At 33.7% G+C, this 23,645-nt stretch overlaps 1 long non-coding RNA gene across 7 annotated transcripts in view; it reads right to left on the reverse strand.

Annotated features, from left to right (window-relative positions):
- LOC140611662 (uncharacterized) overlaps positions 1–23,072 on the reverse strand; it is an 89,573-nt gene extending 66,501 nt beyond the window's left edge. For 3 of the 7 annotated variants that reach the window (XR_012012773.1, XR_012012767.1, XR_012012771.1), the window contains exons 1-5: positions 22,993–23,072; positions 22,115–22,287; positions 19,875–19,937; positions 15,557–15,692; positions 611–700 (exon numbers count right to left, since the gene is read on the reverse strand). This is a non-coding gene — a long non-coding RNA (uncharacterized lncRNA). The remainder of the gene's footprint in view (positions 1–610; positions 701–15,556; positions 15,693–19,874; positions 19,938–22,114; positions 22,288–22,992) is intronic. The other 4 variants (XR_012012772.1, XR_012012768.1, XR_012012769.1 and 1 more) reach the window with 3 other exon arrangements.
- Between the last annotated feature and the right edge of the window lie 573 nt (positions 23,073–23,645).

A 23,645-nucleotide genomic window follows, 5' to 3' on the forward strand; every position in this document is an offset into this window, starting at 1 on the left:
AGGAAGTCCATGTCCATTGATTGGTGAATGCTAAAGATATATATATATGTATATATATATATATATATATATATATATATATATATAATGGAATATAACTCAGCCATAAAAAAAGAATGAAATCACATTTTTAAGTAGGCCAACTAAATATTAATTCACATCTGTGCCTTTTTCCTACCAGCCTAATTTTTTAAAAAAATATTTTATATATTCATGACACACACACACACACACATACACACACAGGCAGAGGGAGAAGTAGGCCCCATGCAGGGAGCCCAATGTAGGACTCAATCCCGGGATTCCAGGATCATGCCCTGGGGTGAAGGCAGGTGTTAAACTGCTGAGCCACCTAGGGATCCTCCAGCCTAATTTTTTATAGTCACTAGCAATAAGAGAATCTTGAATTAGTCCTTAATGCTCCAAAATTTCTCCATATTCTTTAACTGCTCACTTTACACTACACTGAGAAAATAAAAGGCATCAAAATGGAACCCCTTCGATCCACAGATCCACCTACATCCACACATTTTCATATCCACCCTTATTATTTTTTAATTATTTTTATTCTTTATTAAATTTAATCAGATTATTAAAAAAAATATTTTACCTTTTTATGCCATTATATCCTCTTAGATTTCTTCTTACCTATCCCCAAGCAATATTTGATTATCAGTGCCTATTTAACACTGTAGACATCCTATAAAACATGAATTAAAAACACAAAAAAGTAAAATAAACCAATGACAAGTAAGTATTCTGAGAATTTCTGAATCTAATTTTACAGTCCATTTTCAACACAGTCAGAAAAATAGGCAAATATTTTTATTAAACTATTAATACATCCTGAAAACTTTCTATATGTTGATTAAAAACAAAAGGGATAACACAACAGGCCCCAAATGGATTCCCTTATGCTAAGCCCCACATCACCAAACTGACACATAATTTACAGTTTCATTTTCCCAAGAAATTGAATCTTAAGCCACCCAGTCAAGAATCTCCTGATCAGTATTAATTTAGTTAAGTAATCTACTTGATAGACCCTTGTCAATACCTAAAAGAAAATAGCTTTGTAATAACCCACTTTTTGTCAATATAACTTCCTTGTTTCTACTTTCTTCTACTTATTAAAGTTGTTCATTTTGTACAGCTCTTTGGAGTTCCTTTTTATCTGCTAGATTGGATGCTGTTCTGATTCAAAATTATTTTTGCTCAAAATAGCCCTATATTCTATAATTCTTATGCCTCAGTTTATCTTTTAGCAGTATCTGGTTAATTTTTGGATATGATCCCAAAAGTAACCTCACAGCAACATATAGACTAGATTCAACCAAACAACTGATCACCATAGTCCATTCAAGTTGGCACATCAAATTAGTCATCACAGCCATTGACAGATTTCCTCTTCCATCCTTTATGTATCTCTTTTTTGTTGGTTTTATTGCTATTTTTTCTCTTTAATTATTATCAATTTGTTCCTACTACTTCATCTCTTTACTCTAATAGTTATCTCCAGAAAAATCTTCTACTTACAATATTTCAAGTATTACCATGCATACGGCTCATACATTTGTTTTTCCAAATATAATTAATCCTTTAAACTCCATATGAACATATATATATATATATATAAGACCAAATATTGAAAATGTATATGTAGATGTTCCACAAATCCTCATGTGATAGTTATGAATTATGTAAAATCGTATTATTTTGGGGGCATCTGGGTGGCTCTGTCAGTTTAGTGTCTGACTCTTGATTTTGGCATAGGTCATGATCTCAGGATCATGGAATTGAGCCCTGAATTGGGCTCCCTGCTCAGCATGGAGTCTGCTTGAGATTTTCCATCTCCAATTCCCTCGGTCTCTCTTACTGATTATGTGCCCACTCTCTCTCTCTCTCTCTGTTTCTCTCAATAAATGAAATCTTTAAAAAAAAAAAAAACCCTATTGTTTTTAAGCAATGTCCTGTTTTTACCGGTTCTAGTAACTGAAAAGATAAATTTGAAAATGTTATTATTTTCATAAAATCTTTCAATTATTTTCTAGTATCTATAGGGTAATAATCAATTAGTGATTAGACACTCTTTACTTCTTGTCCTCTATTTTCAGTTACATCTCTAGAGCTTTCTATAAGGAGCTTCAACCTCATAATTTGCTATGTGATTCCCATGCTACTTGCTGTGTTACTTATTCAAAAATATTATTGAACAGATACCAAGTACTAGTCATTTTGTGGTTCCCCTACCATCCTATTAATGGGTTTAGTCACAAATATAATACACAACCTGTGCTAAAAAAAGAAACAAAGACCAACTAAGGATCAGTGAATTCTAAAATCTATAATATTTAGAAATCTTTAGAAACATATTTATGTTAGATAACATGTAGTGCTTAACAGTGAAGAAATTGGGGATCCCTGGATAGCCCAGTGGTTTATTGCCTGACCTCAGCAATAGGAGGAAGGATATGGAGTCCCAGGATCAAGTCTCACATCGGGCTTCCTGCATGGAGCTTGCTTCTCCCTCTGCCTGTGTCTCTGCTTCTTTCTCTCTATCTCTCATGAATAAATAAATAAAATCTTAAAAGAAAAAACAGTGAAGAAACTATGACTAAAGTCTGTTTTTTGTTTGTTTATTTGTTTGTTTGGTATGGAATATTGGTCTGAGAAATGCCAGTCACAGATTTAGTGAGGCAGAAAGTAGCAAAATGTTTAGCTTACATGTCACACAAACTAATAGCTTTATGTTCCTTTCTGATCATAAAATAAATTGTACTCTGAGTTCATCTGCATGGGATCCCACCCATTGAGTTAATTAGGATTAACTAATTCTCAAAGATCAGAGGCCACAAGTTAGATGACTAAAATACATTTTAAGCAGTGTTTGTGTTGGAAAATCTTCACCATGTAGGTTAAGATTTTCAAATCAATTAACTGAGCAGAGAAATATTATAGAGTAAAAAAACAAACAAACAAGAGAGAAAGCTAATATATACTAACTTTAAGAAGGATACCCTTGAAAATATAAGATTATCCTATAAAATACTAGTTTGTCAGTCATTAACTGATTGGAATGCTTTAGAATATTTCTTGCTCAAACTATAGTTAAGAAAATATGTCTAGATTTATCTTGATTGTTGGTTTTTATTTTTGCATATGGAGAATACTTCCCAAATATTTTTAATGTTGAACTTAATTTAATTATTTTCCATTTGATAATAACACACTGATGGGGTGAAAGGAAAAGGCTCTTCTAAAATTAAACTGAATCAGCATGTTTACGGATTTTTTGTGTGTGCAGTAAAAACCTTTGATATATTATGTTTCTCTTATATACTCTTTTGCTCCACTAATTTTAATCTTCATTTGATAATAGAAAGTAGATTTTAAAAATGAAGAATATCTTAATTCTCATAAATAAAAGACTTGAATTAGAATTACATAATATGATCCAAGATGGCAGAGGAGTAGGAGACCTTAGTTTCATCTGGTCCCAAGAATTCAGCTACATAGCTATCAAATCATTATGAATACTTGCAAACTCAAACTAAGATTTAAGAAAAAAAATAGCTGCAACTCTACAAATGGAAAAGCGACCACTTTCTGCAAGAATGACAGGACAGAAAACACCTTGAAAAAGAGAACAAGCAGTTCTGACTGCCAGGGACCTAATCAGCATGAACAGAAGTAAGATGTGGGAACTAGAGTTTAGAATAAGGATTATAATAATATGATCTGGGCTTGGGAAAAGCATAGAAGACACTAGAGAATCCCTTTCTGGAGAAATAAAATAACTAAAATCTAATGATGTCAAAATAAAAAAGGCTATTAATGAGTTGCAATAAAAAATGGAAGGCTCTAACTGCAAAGATAATGAAGCAAAAGAGAGAATTAGAGATATAGAGAAAAAATGATGGAGAATAAGAGGCTGAGAAAAAGAGAGGTAAACAACTACTATAACACAAGGGGAGAATTTGAGAGATAAGTGATACTGTAAAGCAAATAATAATAATAATAATAATAATAATAATAAGGATCCCAGAAGAAGAGGAAAGAGATAGGGGAGCAAAAAATATATTTGAGCAAATTATCTAGAGAATTTCCCTAAACTGGGAAAGGAATTAGGCATCCAAGTCCAGGAGGCACAGAGAACCCCACTCAAAATCAGTAAAAATAGGTCAACACCCTGACATATAATAAGGAAACTTGCAAATCTCAGAGAAAAAGAGAAAATTCTGATGGCAGCTCAGAACAAGAGGTCCATACCTAAAAGGATAGAAATATTAGACTGGCAGTGGACCTATCCAGAGAGACCTGGCAGGCCAGGAAGGGCTGGCATGATATATTCAGGGTGTTAAATGAGAAAAAGATGCAGCCAAGAAAATTATATTCAGCTAAGATGTCATTCAAAATAGGAGAGATACGGGCAGCCCGGTTGGCTCAGAGGTTTAGCGCCACCTTCAGCCCAGGGCCTGATCCTGGAGATCCGGGATCAAGTCCCACATCAGGCTCCTTGCATGGAGCCTGCTCTCCCTCTGCCTGTGTCTCTGCCTCTCTCTCTCTCTCTCTCTCTGTCTCTCTCTGTCTCTCATGAATAAATAAATAAATGAAATCTTTAAAAAAATAGGAGAGATAAAAAGCTTCCAGGACAAACAGAAATTTAAAAAAAAATGTGATGATTAAAATGGCCCTACAAGAAATATTAAAAGGGATCCTTTAAATGAAGACAAAGCCCAACAGTAACATAGACCAGACAGGAACAGAGAAAGTATACAGAAACAATGACTTTATAGGTAATACAATGGCATTAAATTCATCTTTCAATAGTTACTCTGAGTAAATGGGTTAAATGCCCCAGTTAAAAGACACAGGGTATCAGATTAGATAAAAACACAAGACCCATCAATATGCTGTCTGCAAGAGTGTGATTTTAGACCCAAAGACATCTCCAGATTTAAAGTGAGGGAATGGGAAACCATTTATCATGCTAATGGACATCAAAAGAAAGCTGGGTGGCAAACCTTATATCCAACAAATTAGATTTTAAACCAAAGGCTGTAATAAGAGATGGTTTTGGAGGATACTATATCATAATTAAAGGGTCTATCCAACAAGATTTAACAATTATATTGCCCCTAACATGGGATATTTATGCCCCTAACATGTAAGCAGCCAATTAATAACAAAATTAAAGAAACACATTGATAATAATACAATAATGGTAGGGGACTTTAACACCCCACTCACAGCAATGGACAGATTATCTAAGCAGACTCATCAAAAAGAAAAGAGAAAGGACCCAAATAAATAAAATAATGAATGTTAGAGGAAAGATCACAACCAATATCAAAGAAATTCAAAAAATTCTGAGAACATATGAGCATCTTTATGCCAACAAATTGGGCAATCTGGAAGAAATGGATGCATTCCTTGAGATGTATAAACTACCAAAACTGAAACAGGAATAAATAGAAAACTTGAACAGACCAGTAGCCAGCAAAGAAATTGAAGCACTAATCCAAAATCTCCTAACAAACCAGAGTCCATGGCCAGATAACTTCCCAGGGGAAGTCTACCGAATATCTAAAGAAGAATTAATAACTATTCTCCTGAAGCTTTTTTGAGAAATAGAAATGGAAGGAAAACTTCCAAACTCTTTCTATGAGGCCAGCATTCATTCTCTTGATCCCAAAACCAGATAAAGACCCCATCAAAAAGAATTACAGACCAATAACCCTGATGAACATGGAAGTCAAAATTCTTTTTTTTTTTAGATTTTATTTATTTATTCATGACAGACACAGAGAGAGTGAGAGAGGTAGAGACACAGGCAGAGGGAGAAGCAGGCTCCATGCAGGAAGCCCAACGTGGAACTCAATTCTGGGACCCCAGGAGCACACGCTGGGCCAGGGGGGCTGCCCTGGGTGTCAAAATTCTTATCGAGATACTAACCCATAGGATCCAATAGTACATTAAATGGATTATTCACCATGACCAAGTGGGACTATTCCTGGGATGCAAGGGTAATTCAACATCTGCAAATCAACCATTGTTATACACTACATTAATAAAAGAAAGGACAAGAACCTTATGATCCTCTCAATAGATCAATAGATGCAGAAGAAAGTATTTAACAAAGTACAGCATCCTTTCTTGATTTTTAATATAATTATATATATATATACATATTTATATATATATATATATATATATATATATTCCTTCTCACAGTGTAGGGAGAGTGGAATATACTTCAATATCATAAAAGCCATCTATGAAAACTCCACAGTGAATATCATTCTCAATGGGGAAAACAGAGATTTTCACCTAAAGTCATGAACATGACTAGGATGTTGTTCAACATAGTACCAGAAGTCCTAGTCTCAGCAATCAGATAACAAAAATAAATAAAAGACATCTGATTCATCAGAAGAAATCAAACTCTCTCTCTCTTTGCAGATAACATGATACTCTGTGGAAAATCCAAAAGACTCCACCTCAAATTGTTAGAACTCATACAGGAATTCAGCAAAGTGGCAGGATATGGAATGTACAGAAAACAGTTGCATTTCTTTTTTTTTTTTAAATTTTATTTATTTATTCATGAGCGACAGAGAGAGAGAGAGAGAGAGAAGCAGAGACATAGGCCGAGGGAGAAGTAGGCTCCATGCAGGGAGCTGATATGGAACTCAATCCCGGGTCTCCAGGATCACGCCCTGGCTGAAGGTAGCGCTAAACTACTGAGCCACTCGGGCTGCCCAACAGTTACATTTCTATACATTAACAATAATACAGAAGAAAGAGGAATTAAGGAATCAATCACATTTACAATTGCACCCCAAACCATATGATTCTTAGGAATAAACCAAACCAAAGAGGCAAAGAATCTGTACTCAGAAAATTGTAGAACACTCATTAAAGAAATTGAGGAAGACACACACACACACACACACACATACACACAAATGGAAAAACATTCCATGCTCATGGACTGAAGAACAAATATTGTTAAAATGTCTATGCTACCTAGAGAAATCTATGCATTTAATTCAATCTTTATCAAAATACCATCAACCTTTTTTTTCTCACAGAGCTGGAACAAATAATCCTAAAATTTGCATGGAACCACAGAAGACTCTGAATAGCCAAATGTTGAAAAAGAAAACCAAAACTGGAGGCATCACATATCCAGACTTCAAGGTGTACTACAAAGCTGTGATCATCAAGACAGTATGGTACTGGCACAAAAACAGAATCATAGGTCAATGGGACAAAATAGACAACCCAGAAATGGACCCTCAACTCTATGGTCAACTAATCTTCAACAAAGCAGAAAATAATATCCAATGGAAAAAGAAGTCTCTTTAACAAATGATGGTGGGAAAATTGAAGGGCACATGCAGAAGACTAACATTAGATCATTTCCTTATATCATACACAAAAATAGTCTCAAAATGCGTGAAAGATCTAAATAGGAATCCATCAAAGTCCTAGAGGAAAACACAGGCAGCGACCTTTGTGATCTCAGCCACACCAACATCTTATTAGACACATCTCCAAAGGCAAGGGAAATAAAGGCAAAAATGAACCATCGAAGCTACATCATGATAAAAAAAAAAAAAAAAAAAAAAAAAAAAACTTTTTCACAGCAAAGGTAACAGTCATTTTGGAAAGAAAAAAGTATGTGCAAATATGAAATAATAAAAAAAATTAATCTTGGTCTAAAAATAATTACAATTATAATCATGACTATAAGAGCAGCCAACTAAAAATCCTAATACATAGATGAACAGTGGTCTCATGAATAAGAAAATAATGGGATATTTCACCCACTAATAAACGTGTAACTTTGGTTTTTAGTAATTTTGCCAGAAATTTCTCAATGTAAAGTCCATCCAATTAATATTAGAATAAAAGTTATTGCTATTACAAGATTTTTTTTAGATATCATTAAGGTCAATTGCCACAGTGAACTATGTAGCACAGAATTTATGCTAACTACTTGGATTCTGTGATTTAGATTTTTGGCAATATGTTTAGAACATATAATTTTTAAAATATTTTCATTCAATGATATCTCATTAAATGTTCAAATTTAGGTCCTAATCTTTCTAGCAGCATGTCAAGCTACTCAAGGTCTTGTTGCTATACACCCTAATACCTTCATCCCACTTTTAGGAAGGAGGGAAGATGATAGGAATGTGTTTAGGAAATAATGTTTGGCCATAACTGGAAGGAACATAGTTCCTCTATTGGGATCTTTCTCACACGTCTCCTCTATGGCTCTATTAAGATTCTTTTGCAAACTGTCTCATTGTCTTCCATATCTGTGTTGTAATATGAGCTCTGGTCATTCCTCCTTGTTTTAAGGACCTATATGAGAAAAGGGCATAGTAGAAAGAAATACACAGTTATGGACACTAAGCCAAATGAGCATTATTAATACACATGGTGGTGGTCAGCAGATCTAGAACTTGCATAAGGTTTAAAGGAGTACAATATAGGGTGTTCCTCTGAGTGTATTTAATATATCATGTGACCCCGTATAATACATGTATTGTATTGAAATTATCTCAATTCTGGCAAATCAGATAAAAAGGTAACACAATATTATGCTTTCCCCCCTCAAAATCAAAACATTTTGCCACATAAAATCATACTAAATTTTAGCCATGAAGCCATTAATTATATTTGTCAATTTGCATGTCCTTGTGGCAACTGAGTTTGTCTTATTATGACTTACCTACTTGAGTTGAAAGGAAAAAACAACCCTAAATTTGAATAATTCATCCAAATAATTTATACTTATGAATTCAGACTCAAACTTAGTAGGCAAAGAGTGACATTATTAATGCATATATCTTCCTTGTTAAGCATCTGTTCTTATCTTGGATACAGAGCTATTCAGTGACTAATTTAAATTGGTTGAAATATTTATATGATGCACATTTTTAACTATGCTTCCCCTCCTCTAATTTGTAAATACAATGAAATAGCTGCCAAGTATATCCCCAGTCTGTAATTGACTAGCACAAAGAGGACAACCTTAAGATTGTCTTTTGGAAAAAATATGAACATTTTTATAGCACAAATAAATGGTATAATATAATCATTGGGAATTGCTCGCTGCAGAAGTAATATTATTTCTCTTAAAGATGATTTTATGTCTTTCTTCTCCAAAATGGTATGAGATAGAAAAGAGAATGAGCAGGGTAGGTAGATTTATTTGCTTTATGGTTGAGCTAGCTTGATGTATTTTCAGTGACACTGGACAGTAAATGAGAAATCTAGATACTTTTATTTCAAAACATCGTGTGTTTTTTAATTTTTTTTTTCCTCCTGGGAATATTTGCAAGTGTTCTATATTGAATATATCTTCCTAGAGAGTGTTAAGACAGATTCAAGGACTTAGTTTTTATTTTTTATGATAGAATCTACTTGATGCTCAAATCTCTTTTTGGAATGAAGTAGTTTATAATCTAACTGAATTTTTTTTTAAGCATTAATATTATAATAGGTCTCGATGTTGAGGATTCCTTTAAAATCTTGTGTTTTCTCACCTTTTAAAAATGGTAGTACTTTCTATTAGAAAAATTAATAAAGTTCTCTTTAGGCTTGTTACAGAAAGGTCAAAGTCTTTCCCTTAGTAATTCAGTAACAACACATATATATATATTTTTTAAAAAAGCATCATGCTGTATCCTAGAAAACATCTCTTAACCTTGTCTGATCTTGGGCAACCCTCTTAGAGCAGGCACAATGCAATTCTTTACACTTTTGCTCTGGGCCCAGAAGCACTTTTTATGCTACTTCAGTTGTGATTTCTCTATCCCTTCTCCATTTATTCCCCCCATCTCCTTTAAAACAATCATTTTATCAGTCATGTGCCCACCAGGCCTCCCTTATATTTGTATTGTCTTATTTTCTGCCATTTCTATTGGTTTTGCACCCTAAATGTCATGTTCTTGTTCTTGAACTGATTTTTAAATTCATGCACACCTCAAATGACACTTTTTATGGAGACTTGTTCTTTGCTTTAATTGTTTTACTCCTTAAAAGATGGCCACACATTGTTGTTGTTGTTTGTTTTTTTACATTTTAATCATAATTCCTTGCAATGTGCTTCTGAATTCACTATGCTTATAACACTACACTGTTTTAGATTGTATGCATCTCATAAATCCCTCATTTTCCTTCACTTCTCCACAGTATTGAAAAGTGAAAAAATCGGGGCAACCCTAGTGGCCCAGTGGTTTAGCGCTGCCTTTGGCCCAGGGTGTGATCCTGGAGACCTGGGATCGAGTCTCATGTTGGGCTCCCTGCATGGAGCCTGCTTCTCCCTCTGCCTGTGTCTCTGCCTCTTGCTCTCTCTCTCTCTCTCTGTGTCTCTCATGAATAAATAAATAAAATCTTCTTTTAAAAAGTGAAAAAAATCAATTATATCTTCAATTTTTCTTCTTTTGTTTTGGACATCTTTAAAAATAGACACTTCTAGATTACAGATAATCCTCAGTCCTTAGCTACTGTCCTCCCACCCATCCTCCCTCTGTTCTTTTCCTTTTAACTCTATAGTTTCTCCATAAAATCCCATTATTTTTATGGGTTATTTTACTTATATGAGGATAATTCTCACATCCATGTCCAGAGCTTACTTATTATCCAGTTTCTAGTCTTAAAACATCTACTAAACATGTAGTTAGATGTCCTGCCATAATCTCTTCTAGCAAAACTGTCTCTACTATTGGTCACCATGAAGAAATACTTAGAACACTGCCTTAGAGATTGTTATTTGTATTTTGTGTAAAGTAGCAGTAGGGAGGATGTGACATTCTTTTGTAGATACCTCTAAGCTATTAGTCACACCTTGCTGGGATAGTGATCAATATTTGGTAGTCATCAGATTGTATGAATTTTTGAAGGTCTGAAGGTATACGGGATGGCTAGATTGAAGACTATGGTCAACTTATTACTACTTTCTTAGATTGGGACTTTGTTTCTTATTCAATATACTGTTTCTGATACAAAGTTCATGAAAATAATTTACATATTATTGCATAGTATATAATATTAGTCATTACTTTTGTGATTTTATTGTTTATATATTTTATATTAACTTTATTTTCCTTTTTTCATAGTATTATTTTCCTTTCACAGATTTACAACCCATTTCTTCATCCCACCTTCCTAGCCTCTATTAATAACTGGTCTTCTACTGTCTCCAAAATTTTGCCTTTTCCATAGTGTCTTATAGTTGGAATCATGTGGTATATAGCTTTCTCAAATTAGCATCTTTTACTTAGTAATATGCACTTGTTTCTTCCATGTCTTTTTATGGTTTGACAACTAAGTTATTTTATCTTATTTTTTTAAAGATTTTATTTATTTATTCATGAGAGACACACAGAGAGAGGCAGAGACATAGGCAGAGGGAGAAGCAGACTCTGTGTGGAAAGCCTGATGTTGGACTTGATCCCAGGACCCTGGGATCATGACCCGGGCCAAAGGCAGATGCTAAACCACTGAGCCACCCACATGCCCCACAACTAAGTTCTTTTTAATGTTAAATAATATTTAATAATATAAATTAAATAGTACCATTTATTTATCCATTCATCTACTGAAGGATACCTCGATTACGTCCAAGCTTTGACATTATGGATAAAACATGCATATCCATCTGCAGGTTTTTCTGTGGATGTAAATTTTCAATTATTTGGGGGTAAATACCAATAATGCACTTGATCATACAATAAGAGTATGTCTGATTTTTGTGGAAACTTTCAAATTGTCTTTCTAACTGGGTGTAACATTTTCCATCACTACCAGCAAAGAATGAAAGACTGTTCCTTCCCATTCTTTCCAGTCTTCTGGTTTGTCAATGTAATGGGTTTGGGCATTCTCATAGTTTAGTAGTGGTACTTCATTGTTGTTTTAATTTGCATTTCTTGGGTGACATATGGTGAATATTTTATCATATGCTTACTTGTTTTCTGTATATCTTCTTTGGTGGTTTGTTCAGATCTCTTGTACATTTTTTTTAACTTGGTTGTTTATTTTCTTATTAACTTTTAAATATTCTCCATATATTTTAGATAACAGTTGTTTATCGGAAATGTCTCTTGCATATATTTTTTACCAATTAGTGGAAGTCTTCTCATTCTTTCCACATTGACTTCAGCAGAGCAGAGTTTTTTGTTTTTTGTTTTGTTTTTTTAGAGCAGAGGTTTTTAATTTTAATGAAGTCTAGCTTATCAATTACTTCTCTCAGGGATTGGTTTCTTGGTATTGTATTTTAAAAGTCATCACTATACCCATGGTAATCTAGTTTTTTTCCTATGTTATCCTCTAGGAGTTTTATAGTTTCACATTTTATATTTAGTACTATGGTCCATTTTTAAAATATTTTATTTATTTATTTATGAGATATGCAGAGAGAGAGACAGAGGCATAGGCAGAGGGAAATGCAGATTCCTTATGGGGAACCTGATGTGGTACTCCGGACCCCAGGATCATGCCCTGGAGCTGAAGGCAGGCGCTCAACCACTGAACCACTCACGTGCCCTTCTATAGCCCATTTTAGACAAATTTTGTAAAGAATGCAAGGTTTTTGTTTGCTTGTTTTTAAAATGTTCAATATTCTATTATTCTAACACCATTAATTGAAAATACTATATTTTCTTCATTGCATTATCTTTGTTCCTTTGTCAAAGTTCCATACTGTGTTGGTTCTTCTGGGTCTTTTCTCTTTCCATATAAACTTTAGGATCAGTTTGTTGATATCCACAAGATAGTTCCCTGTGATTTTAGTTGAGATTGCATTGATCATTTGGACAACTGACATCTTGACAATGTTGGCTTTCTCTTTCTGAACATGGAATGTGTTTTTATTTATTCAGTTCTTTGATTTATTTCATCAATTTTGTAATTTTCCTCATATAGATCTTATAAATATATATATGTATATATATTATTTTAGTGTTTGGAGATTTTTTTGGGTATCAATATAAATGGTGTTGTGTTTCTAATTTCAAATTTCATAGGTTTATTTTTAGATTCTGTACTTTTTTACTTCTAGGATATCCATAGGGTTCCTTTTTAACTGGAATCCAATAATATAATTTATTTTAAAGGTGTCTGAAAACTCTTTTATCTAAACTTTTTTATAAGATTTTATTTATTTATTCATGAGAGACACAGGGTGGGGGAGAGAGAGAGAGAGAAAGGGGAAGACACAGGCAGAGGGAGAAGCAGGCTCCATGCAGGGAGCCCGATCCCAGGTCTCCAGGATCATGCCCTGGGCCAAAGGTGGCACTAAACTCCTGAGCCACAGGGCTGTCCAATCTAAACTTTTAAAAATTTGTTTTAATATGTGTAGATCTCCAGATCTTTAGTCAATTGTCCTCATCTTCTATTATATCTTATTATAGTTAAAAATTGTATATATAGTATATGAAAAATTTGAGCCTACGGATGATAGTAATTTGCTGCATGTAGAGTGCAATTTTGTCTTTCATAAGTTGTTGGAGGTAGAAGCAATGTAAGATAATCTTAATCCAGTTTTGATTATGGAGATGATTTTAAAATGTGTCAGTTATGGAAAAAAACGCTGGACTACTTCTATTTTACCCTTGCTTAAAAAATGTAGCATATTCTTTCCCTAGAGTCAATTTTTTATCACTAGCTTCCATCTGAGTTTCAATTTTTCTCCTCAGTTTGTGGGCCTATCAGTAACATTTTCAAAGTCACCAGACATTAAAAGGATAAGAATGGTCCAACTTGCCACATAATTCTTCATGCTTTGTTATCTCTTCAATTTGTTTGTGTAGATTATCTTAAAGACATTTTATTCATCTCTTATAGTTCTGTTTTTTGAGAAGTTTGATATGAATTAACTAGAATGCCATTATTGTCAGTAGAAATATGTAATTATTTATTTACCATACACAAAAATAAATTCAAAATGAATGAAAGACCTAAATATAAGACAGGAAAAAACAGGCAGCAGCCCCTTTGACCTCACGCTCAGCAACTTCTTACTAGACAAGTCTCTGGAAGCAAGAAAAACAAAAGCAAAAATGAAGTATTGGGATCTCATCAAGATAAAAAGCTTCTGTACAGTGAAGGAAATGATCAACACAAGTAAAAGGCAACTGATGGAATGAGAAAAGATATTTGTAAATGTCATGTCTGGTAAAGGGCTAGTATCCAAATTCTATAAATAACGTGTCAAAATCAACACCCCAAAAGTAAGTAATCCATTTAAGAAATAGGCAGGGACATCAATAGACATTTCTTCAAAGAAGACATACAAATAGCTAAGAGACACAATGAAAAAATGCTCAACATCACTCCTCATCAGGAAAATACAAATCAAAACCACAGTGAGATACCGCCTCACACCTGTCAGAATGGCTAAAATTAACAACTCCGGAAACAACAGATGTTGGTGAGTATGCAGAGAAATAGGAACCCTGTTACATTGTTGGTAGGAATGCAAACTGGAGCAGCCACTCTGGAAAATATTATGGAAGTTCCTCAAAAAGTTAAAAATAGAACTACTTAAGACCCGGCAATTTCACTACTAAGTATTTATCCAAAGGATACAAAAATGTTGATTCACAGGGGCACATGCACTGCAATATTCATAGCAATTATGGAAATTTAATTATTGTTGATAGCTAAATTGAAATATGTCTGTCAATGTCCAATATCATCAGACATTGATCAGAAGAGGTGGTGTATACACACACACACAGAGTAAACTAACTCAGCCATCAAAAAAGAATGAAATCTTGCCATTTGCAACAATGTGCATGGAACTGGAGTGTATTACACAAAGTGAAATAAGTCAGGGAAAGACAAATACCATAAGATTTCAGTCACATATAGAATTTAAGAAACAGATGAACATCGGGGAAGGGAAAGAAAAATAAAATAATATAAAAACAGAGAGGAGGCAAAACATAAGGGACTCATAACTAACAAACTGAGAATTACTGGAGGAGAGGTATGTAGGGGGATGGGCTAAATAGGTGATAGGCATTAAGGAGGGTATTTGTTCGGAGATCACTGTGTGTTATATGTAAGTGATGAATCACTAAACTCTCTAGAAACCAATAGTACAGATATGTTAACTAACTTGAATTTAAATAAATAAATAAATAAACTGTTTTGATCTCTTCAAGTGAAAGTTAAAATAGAGATGAGTTTGAGGTAAAAAAATCAAATCAAAAGTAACCATTCTACAGTATTAGTAAGGATATTGAGGTAAAAGGAAATATGTAAAATATATCAAACTCAAAACAGATTTAGGATATAAATTCTAATAGATTAAACAATAGGTTTTATTTCTGTTTAATAAGTCACAACACATATGTTAGTAGAAGAATAAAGCACCTGAATTAACTAAAACAACTTGATTACAAATAGATGTTTGCATAGATAATATCCAAATTATTTATTCTCTATCACAGCACACTGGAACTAAACAAAAGGATTAGATATCTATCCATTCAGAAAAGACAGCCTTATAACTTATTTAAAATATACTTACACGTCTGTGAATGCTGGCTGGGTATTTGCTGTATTTATTTTCACACTATGATTTTTCAGCCAAGTAGAAGTTTATATAAGAGTAATGTCTAATTATTAATTATTGATAGAATTTTGCAATCTTATTTGTTCATTCACTATAAAATATGCAAAAGAAATTTTAAGTATTAAGTTTAAGGTATTATTGAAATATCTCCACATATACATTTTTAATATGTAAGTTTCAAATTAAATAAAAATTAAGGGACATCAGGTTAAAGTGGCATATTAGACTTCCCTTTAAAATGTCTTTTTTTTAAAAATAGATACCATGTTGAAATCAAATTTTCAAGAGATTATCCAAATGGATGCAACCTCAGTGTCCACTGAAAAACAAAACCTCAATCGAACTGGAGAGTGGAAATGAACTCTACTTTAGTTTGGCAGTAGTGAAGTATTGGTGACGTTGGAGCATGCGGCTCATCCCTGAAATCCAATTACTAAGGTGAAATTAAGTCTTCTCTCTCACATGAAAAAGTAAAAGAAGCATCTCCTCATTAACTAGATGTCTGGGAATTATGACTTTGTAAAGTGGGAAAAAAAAAGACACAAGGACATACTGTGGTAGATAAGAACCAAGCCACACCTACCACTGGCTATGTAACTGAAGTGATAAGCTAATATTGCTGAAAGGAAGGAATCAGAAAACATCATTATAACATGTGTGTCTGGACTGGGTGTGAGGGTAAGCAAATGGAGTCAAATTAACAATATATCTACTAATATGGGCAACCTGGGTGGCTCAGCAGTTTAGCGCCACCTTCAACCCAGGGCGTGATCCTGGAGACCTGGGATCGAGTCCCACATCCGGCTCCCTGCATGGAGCCTGCTTCTCCCTCTGCCTGTGTCTCTGCCTCTCTCTCTCTCATGAATAAATAAATAAATAAATCTAAAATAACAAAACAAAACAAATCTACTAATATGATATCACATGATAATACGATTTATTATCATCTCATAATATCATAAATAAATAAATATGATAATATGAGAAAGTAATAAAACTAATTGATGTTTCAAGTCATATACATATGTAAATTTTACACATACACACATAGCAGAGACTAGAATATCCCTATCTATAGTGCTAAATATGATAGGGAACATGTACATTTTTAGGCAAATGTCTGCTATTGCAATTGATATTACTAAACATTGCAAAAGAAAAAAGAAACAAATATATGACTGAATACTTGGAATACAACTCATAGTAGAAACTGACCATGGATGATCCAAATGGCAGGGTTATAAGACAAATAATTTAAAATACCTCTAATTAATATGTTCAATAAAACCAAGAAAAGTTGGACAAAATAGAGAATGAGATGGATAAGGTCCAACAAGGATTAGATTGGAAAAATAATCAAGTTTATTATAGAAATGAAAACAAATATGTTATCTAAAATAAGAATTTGATGTGTTTAACAGTAGATTTCATATAGCACAAGATTGCCAAGTTGGCCAGGAAGACAAAATAAAAGCAGAGTAGAAAAAATAATTTTTAAAAATGTAGAACAGAGCATAAGAAACAAAGGAAATGCCAAGCAGTCAAGCGGTCTCTAAGCAAGAGTGACTGCTTAACTGCTAGGTTGTTTTGTCACAATTCCATAGATTTGGCCACAGAGGAAACAGTGAGCCCACGTGTATTTATATAGTTTATTAGTTCGATGGATAGCATAGGCAAGATCAGCATATTATCAGCACCTCTTGTACCCTGTTTCATAAAATGATCAAAGTGGGGAAGCCAGATGACAGATGGCACAGAGGATAGATTCTAACCTTCAGGGAAGTAACTTCATAGTCTCCACTTACACTCAAATAAGTCAATCAGAGAAGGACAAACATTATATGGTCTCATTCATTGGGGGAATATAAAAAATAGTGAAAGGGAACAAAGGGAAAGGAGAGAAAATGAGTGGGAAATATCAGAGAGGGAGACAGAACACGAGAGACTCCTAACTCTGGGAAACGAACAAGGGGTGGTGGAAAGGGAAGTGGGCGGGGGTTTGGGGTGACTGGGTGAAGGGCCCTGAGGGGGGCACTTGATGAGATGAACACTGGGTGTTATGCTATATGTTGGCAAGTTGAACTCCAATAAAAAGAAATTTAAAAAAAAAAAAGGGTACAAAATTAAAAAAAACAATACCTCCCTGGAACCATGAGAGCAGATGGTTAACTGCCGTGTGGCAGCCTCCTACAAATTAAGGAACCTTCTGAAAATCAATCAACAGTTGAGAAATAGCCTTGTGGTAGCTCCTCATTAGACTTCCAGGTGAATGATCACATGGTATTCTGTCCAAACATAGGTCAGACTGTGCTTGAGCTTTCCTTTTGTGTTTAGTGTGGGCATGAAGAGTTGTCAGGAGTCCATGATGAAGATATTCCCATTTGGTACACAGGGAAAGTTCTTACATATCTGCAAATGGAGCTCCAGAGAGAGAGGACAGGCATAATAAGGAGGAAGAAGCAATACTGCAAGCACAATTAATGAAAGTTCCCCAAACTGGTGAGTCATCAGTCAGTGACTAAAGACATTCTATGAATCCCAAAGAAGAAAAGGCACGTAGGAAGCACAACCAGGCTTATTATAGTTAAATGGATGTAGACCAAATAGGAAGAGAAAATATTAAAAGCAGCTAGAGGAAGATACACGTTTCCTTTAGAAAGCCCTAGCAATACTGGCTGCAAGCTTTATAAAACAATGCCAGCCAGAAGACAACTGACCGCCTTACTATTAGAAGACAGTGACTGCCAATGTAGAATTCTATACCAGATAGAAAGGTTTAAATTTTTAATACAATAAATATGCAAAAAATATAAAATAAACATACAGAATAGTTGCACTAAAATATTTTATTTGAAACCCAATGGGCATTTTTCAGGCAGAAGAGATGATACCACAAAGGAACTCAGAAATACAAGAAGGGACACAAAGCGATGAAAGGGTAATACATGGGCCATGATGTTGACTACATTACATCACACATTATGTTGATGATGATGTAATATATTTAGAATCAAAATGCATGATGACAATAATACAACAGGCTATGCAAAGTTCTAGTATGTTTAGGAACACAGCTAAGTTGTACTTATACTACTGTCGTATGTCAAAATCCCATAATAAACAGCATAGCCACGTAAATAATAGAAACTATGTGTAATTAAGATAGTATTAAGGAAAGATGGAATAGTGAAAATGAGTAGGTAACTATAAGTCAGAACCATAAGAAAGAAAATGAAAGATTTGGCATAACTTTAATAAAAATGTCCATTCTAAATGCTGGAAATAAATTAATAGATATTGAAATAAAAATGAGGCTCAGTCGACAGCATAAATCCTTTCGTGGACAGTGTAAAACATTTTCAAAATGGAAAATAGACTCAAAAACACTATATTGAGAAATAATGAGTAAATAAGTGAAAGAGGTAATAAAATGATTTGGTCAAACATACAGCAGGTGTGAAATACTGAAATGAAAGATTTGGCGCAGGAATGGTATTTGATTACCTAATATTTTAGAACCATTCAAAACTGAAAAAAGTACGTATCCCTAGGTTAAAAAAATTCTGTGTTTATATAAATGTACATGCGTGTGCCTATTGTGTTAAGAAGTGTAAATAAATATGAAAATTTTGTGGTCATGTAATGATTGAAACTTCACCATATGAATTATAAAGTAAAACAAAATATAGTATCTATTACAGAGAAAAAAAGACATATTGCTTAAAATAAATGAATGGTTTCATAAAGGTAAAAAAATAGAAATAAAATAATAAGGCATATTGAAAATGGAGAAGATAAAATAACATCATATTATTTACCACAAGAAAACAAAATGTTGCCATTTATTGTCATAAGATCCCATTGACTATAATTTCACAGATATTATGTATATAAAAGCATATTAGAATCAATTTGTTATTCAAAATGTATGTAGTATGTTTATAGCAAGCATTTGTAGGCTTATAGTCATGAAATAATATAAAAATATGTACTTGAATTATGTCTGTAAAACTGGAGATTTTTGGTCTTTCCTAATAGATGGAGGGGAAAAAAAGCTTGAAATCTCTCTGGTACACATATCAGAGAGAAAATTTAATTTTTTTTGTCATTTTTGTTAGATGCAAGTAAAACAAAGTATTAGTAGTTGACATCTTATTCCTTGACTTTTTCTGTATATTATAAATAGGTCACAATAAAAACACTAAATGCATGATATATCTATAGAGTTTAAGATTTTTCCTATTTATTGTAAATAGATGATCAATTTACTCACAGAATTTAAACGTATCATATTAAGTATGCACACCGAATGCTTGATATTCCAATTTCAGAAAGACTAAAATACAAAAAAATATATATATTCAAAGTCTTAGAAATACAATAGTTCACTAACTTGCCTACATTTGCACTAGTCCCAGTGGATAAGTGCTTTTTTGCTGAAGAGGAATTAAAGAATAATCTACTGCTTTTCACGTGAAGGTGTTTTCCATAGTCTGCTCCCTGAGGATTATTTGTTTGTTTTACTGTTATGCCAGTGATCTCTGCAGGAATAATCTCTATCTTATGTCCCAATAATAGCTTATATTTGTAAAATGTAATCAACATCCTACTTCCTCATTTTGTTGTATGAATCAAAAAGCTTAGCCTTCTTAATTCTATTCTGGAATTTGTTTATCTAAGCAAAGAAAAAAAAATCAATCATTGAACAACCCCTTGTAGTCACCTATGGTTTTATGGGTAAACATTATTAACTAAGAAATGATTCCACAAGTGAACTAAAAGACAGGGGGAGTCCTTGACCTGTGAAACACAGCTATGGGATTCCTGGGATAATGTATTCCACTGGTAGCAGCCCCAGGTAAATTCAAGAGACTAATTCGGTTCCTCTTCAAATTGCATTCAATCAATGACTCAGTCCATTTGGAAAATCAATATCCACAACTATCATCTTTGAAGAACCACATTATTCAGCAAAACCTAATTATCATAAATACTTGCTCTATTACAACAGCTCTTCACTATTGTGTTAAAATTATAAAATAAGATTGTCCTGATATTTTTAGTGAGTGAATCTGTAACAGCAACAGGAAATTAGCTTGCTGTACTATGCTATTACTTTTCGTATTGTGATTCTTCTTCTAGTCTGGAGATTTGATTTTTCAAAATTAATCTGGAGCTGTACTAATCATTAACTCTGTTAACTTTCTGAAATTCATAAAACAGTGATGGGAAGGTATGAAAATCTTCTCACGGATCTTGAAAAATACTGAGAAACAGCTACAAATTAAAAACTAATTTAAAAGAAAATTGCATACCCAGCTATTTATAAGATAAATACTTACAACATCGAATGGAATAAACCTGCATGAAAGAACAGAATAAACTAGAAAACAGAACTTGCATCAAATAAAAAGAATTGATTGCTAGTGTAAATATCCTCCACATATATTTTTAGCTGCCAACACTTCAACAGACTGCCTGATATTGCTGACTCTAGTAACTATGCCCAGGGTGAATCAAAGGAGCTCTGGATTCTCTGAAGCACATTGGAGTTATTGTCTGACAATGACTTGGCTTCAATATAGTCAGTGTGGTATTACATTGATTCTGAACTGAAAAAACTTTCTACCGATGCCCTGGAGATTGCTAGTGATAGAACACACCCTGACTGGAGAATTCAAAATGTTTTACATAAAAAATATAATAAAGAAATGACGTAGTATCTGAGGAAGGACATGGATCACAAGAGAATTTGCATTACTGCTGTCGCTGCTTTTTAATTTGATATTTATTTACCTTCTATGACATATTAGTATGCTGATGGGAATGATCCCAAAGCACAGAAATAATTTGATCCAGAGGAGAAAGGCAATATGCAGTAAAAGATTGACCTTGGCCAAGGAAAGGTTTGGCCCTTTGCCTCCAGCTCCTGGAAGGGAATCCTGGTAGCCTATAGAATGTCCTCCTCAACAGGACTGTTTTGCTTACTTGGTGACCTTGGGCCGTGCCGGGTAATCTATTCTAGTATTGTGATTTATAGTCAAAGCTTGGGCCACATGATATTAGTATAACCTATGTAGGGACTGGAGAGTAAGATCAGGTATGTGAGCAAATGGTCATATTTACATATTTAAAAAATATTTTCTTAATATATAATTCTTTACTTCTAAATATTTATCACAATTTTTGTAATAAAATTTAGCACAATGTTCTCGGCAAAATAAACCGAATGATTGCACATTGTCCATTTTGAAAAAAAAAAAAAAGAATAAAATATTTAAGGATAAAAAAAGAGCTGAATTTTTAAACTCAACATTGCCTCTCACGTCTTTCATCTTAATTAACTCTGCATTTATTGAAATAATCAAATTCTTTGGTGGAAAAAATCTTCTTCCATGTATGATACATATTGGGGCCATATTTTATGGCTATAGTGATATTCAAGCCTTTAAAAACATTGAAATTATATACGAGATATAATCAAAGAAAATCATCAATGAATCTTTGGGGTACCTGGGGGGCTCAGTTGGTTGAACGTCTGCCATAGGCTTAGGTCATGATCCCGGGGTTCTGGGATGGAGTTCCACATCAGGTTTCCTGCTCAGTGGGGTGTCTGATTCCTCCTTTCTCTCTGCCTCTCCTCTCATTCCTGCTATTTCTCTCTCTCAAATAAAATAAATAAAAATCTAAAAAAATAAAATAAAATCATCAATGAATCTTAGATATAATATCCATACTCAAAACGTTTTACATATAGTGATTTTGAAAACGTTTCTGCATCCTCCCTTATACACGTTGTTAAGAAGAGCCACTGGACAATCTTTTACGAGTCTACGTTGCTTCTCTGTGGGTGGAGTAACTACATTCCAACTCTTGGCTACGCATCCTGTTTTTATGGTAGTTAATGCAGTTAGCATGTGGTGATAATTAAAATGCAAAAGTAAGCAGATGATATCTGCGCTGAGTCCCAGTCATGAAGATAATGAAAGATTAAGAAAAAAATTTACTATGCCTACTTGAATTATCTCCAGTTTAAGCCCAGTTTTATTTTTGGGTCTTGGGCTATACAGATTAAAAACAATAAGAACATTTAAAAAATATGTTCTAATTATTTCTTCCCATTCACTGAATTCTTCATATAAAAATATTTCCCTAAGTCAACCAATTCCAGTTTCTGTGTTTTTCTAAAGAAAGGAAATACCCTATAAACAAAGAGACACGTGTGTTACAGAGGATATAGTTTTTTGTTGTTGTTTCTTGTTTTTAAATCCTGTCTCTTTATCAAAGCTGTGTGCTCTAGGATAAGTCATGGGATATTTCTGGTCTTCCCCACGTTCTTTGGGAATTGGGAACGTTAGCACCTCACAATGTTGTAGGGAGGATCTGGTTACCTAACATCAGTCCATTCATTTAACAGGTGGTGTTCTGAGTGCCCGCTGCGTGCTGTTAGATTCTGGGTGAATGAGACACATTCCCTGACATCATAGAGCAAACATTCTATTTGGAAAACATATTAAATAAATGATTGCCTAGCCCCTGTGGTTAGAAGCTTTATAAAGCTGCAATATGTTAAAGCTGCTTTAATATTAATTAAAGACAGAATTGAAAATAAGTGAGGCTTCTTATGCTGTGGAATTATCTCTGGCTTGGATTTTGTAACTGGTAGACCCTTCCTTTCCTTTTTTCACATAAAATAATATATAAGCTTTAAAAAAAAAACAGTTTTTATCTCATAGTGTCATACTAAGTGTTACCAGTGAGATACTTAGATTCAAATAAACTGGAGGTAGTATGTAAAAACATGTTTAATGTGTTGTCTAACTTGGAAAAATTATCTTCCCAAAGTACTGAAGCTTTCTTATTCATCAGATGAGAGGGTTAATTTAGGTCCAAAGCTGAATAATCAGTTGTCATAGATAGGATAGTAGTGAGATATATACTGAGAGATTATACAATGTGTAGATCAAACTTGTTTAATCTCCACGGAGGGGAGATGGGTGGAGAATGGGCTAAAAGGGGGATGGTCATTAAGGAGGGCACTTGC

The sequence above is a fragment of the Canis lupus genome, chromosome 20 (assembly GCF_048164855.1).
Source record: "Canis lupus baileyi chromosome 20, mCanLup2.hap1, whole genome shotgun sequence".
Lineage (NCBI taxonomy): Eukaryota > Metazoa > Chordata > Mammalia > Carnivora > Canidae > Canis > Canis lupus.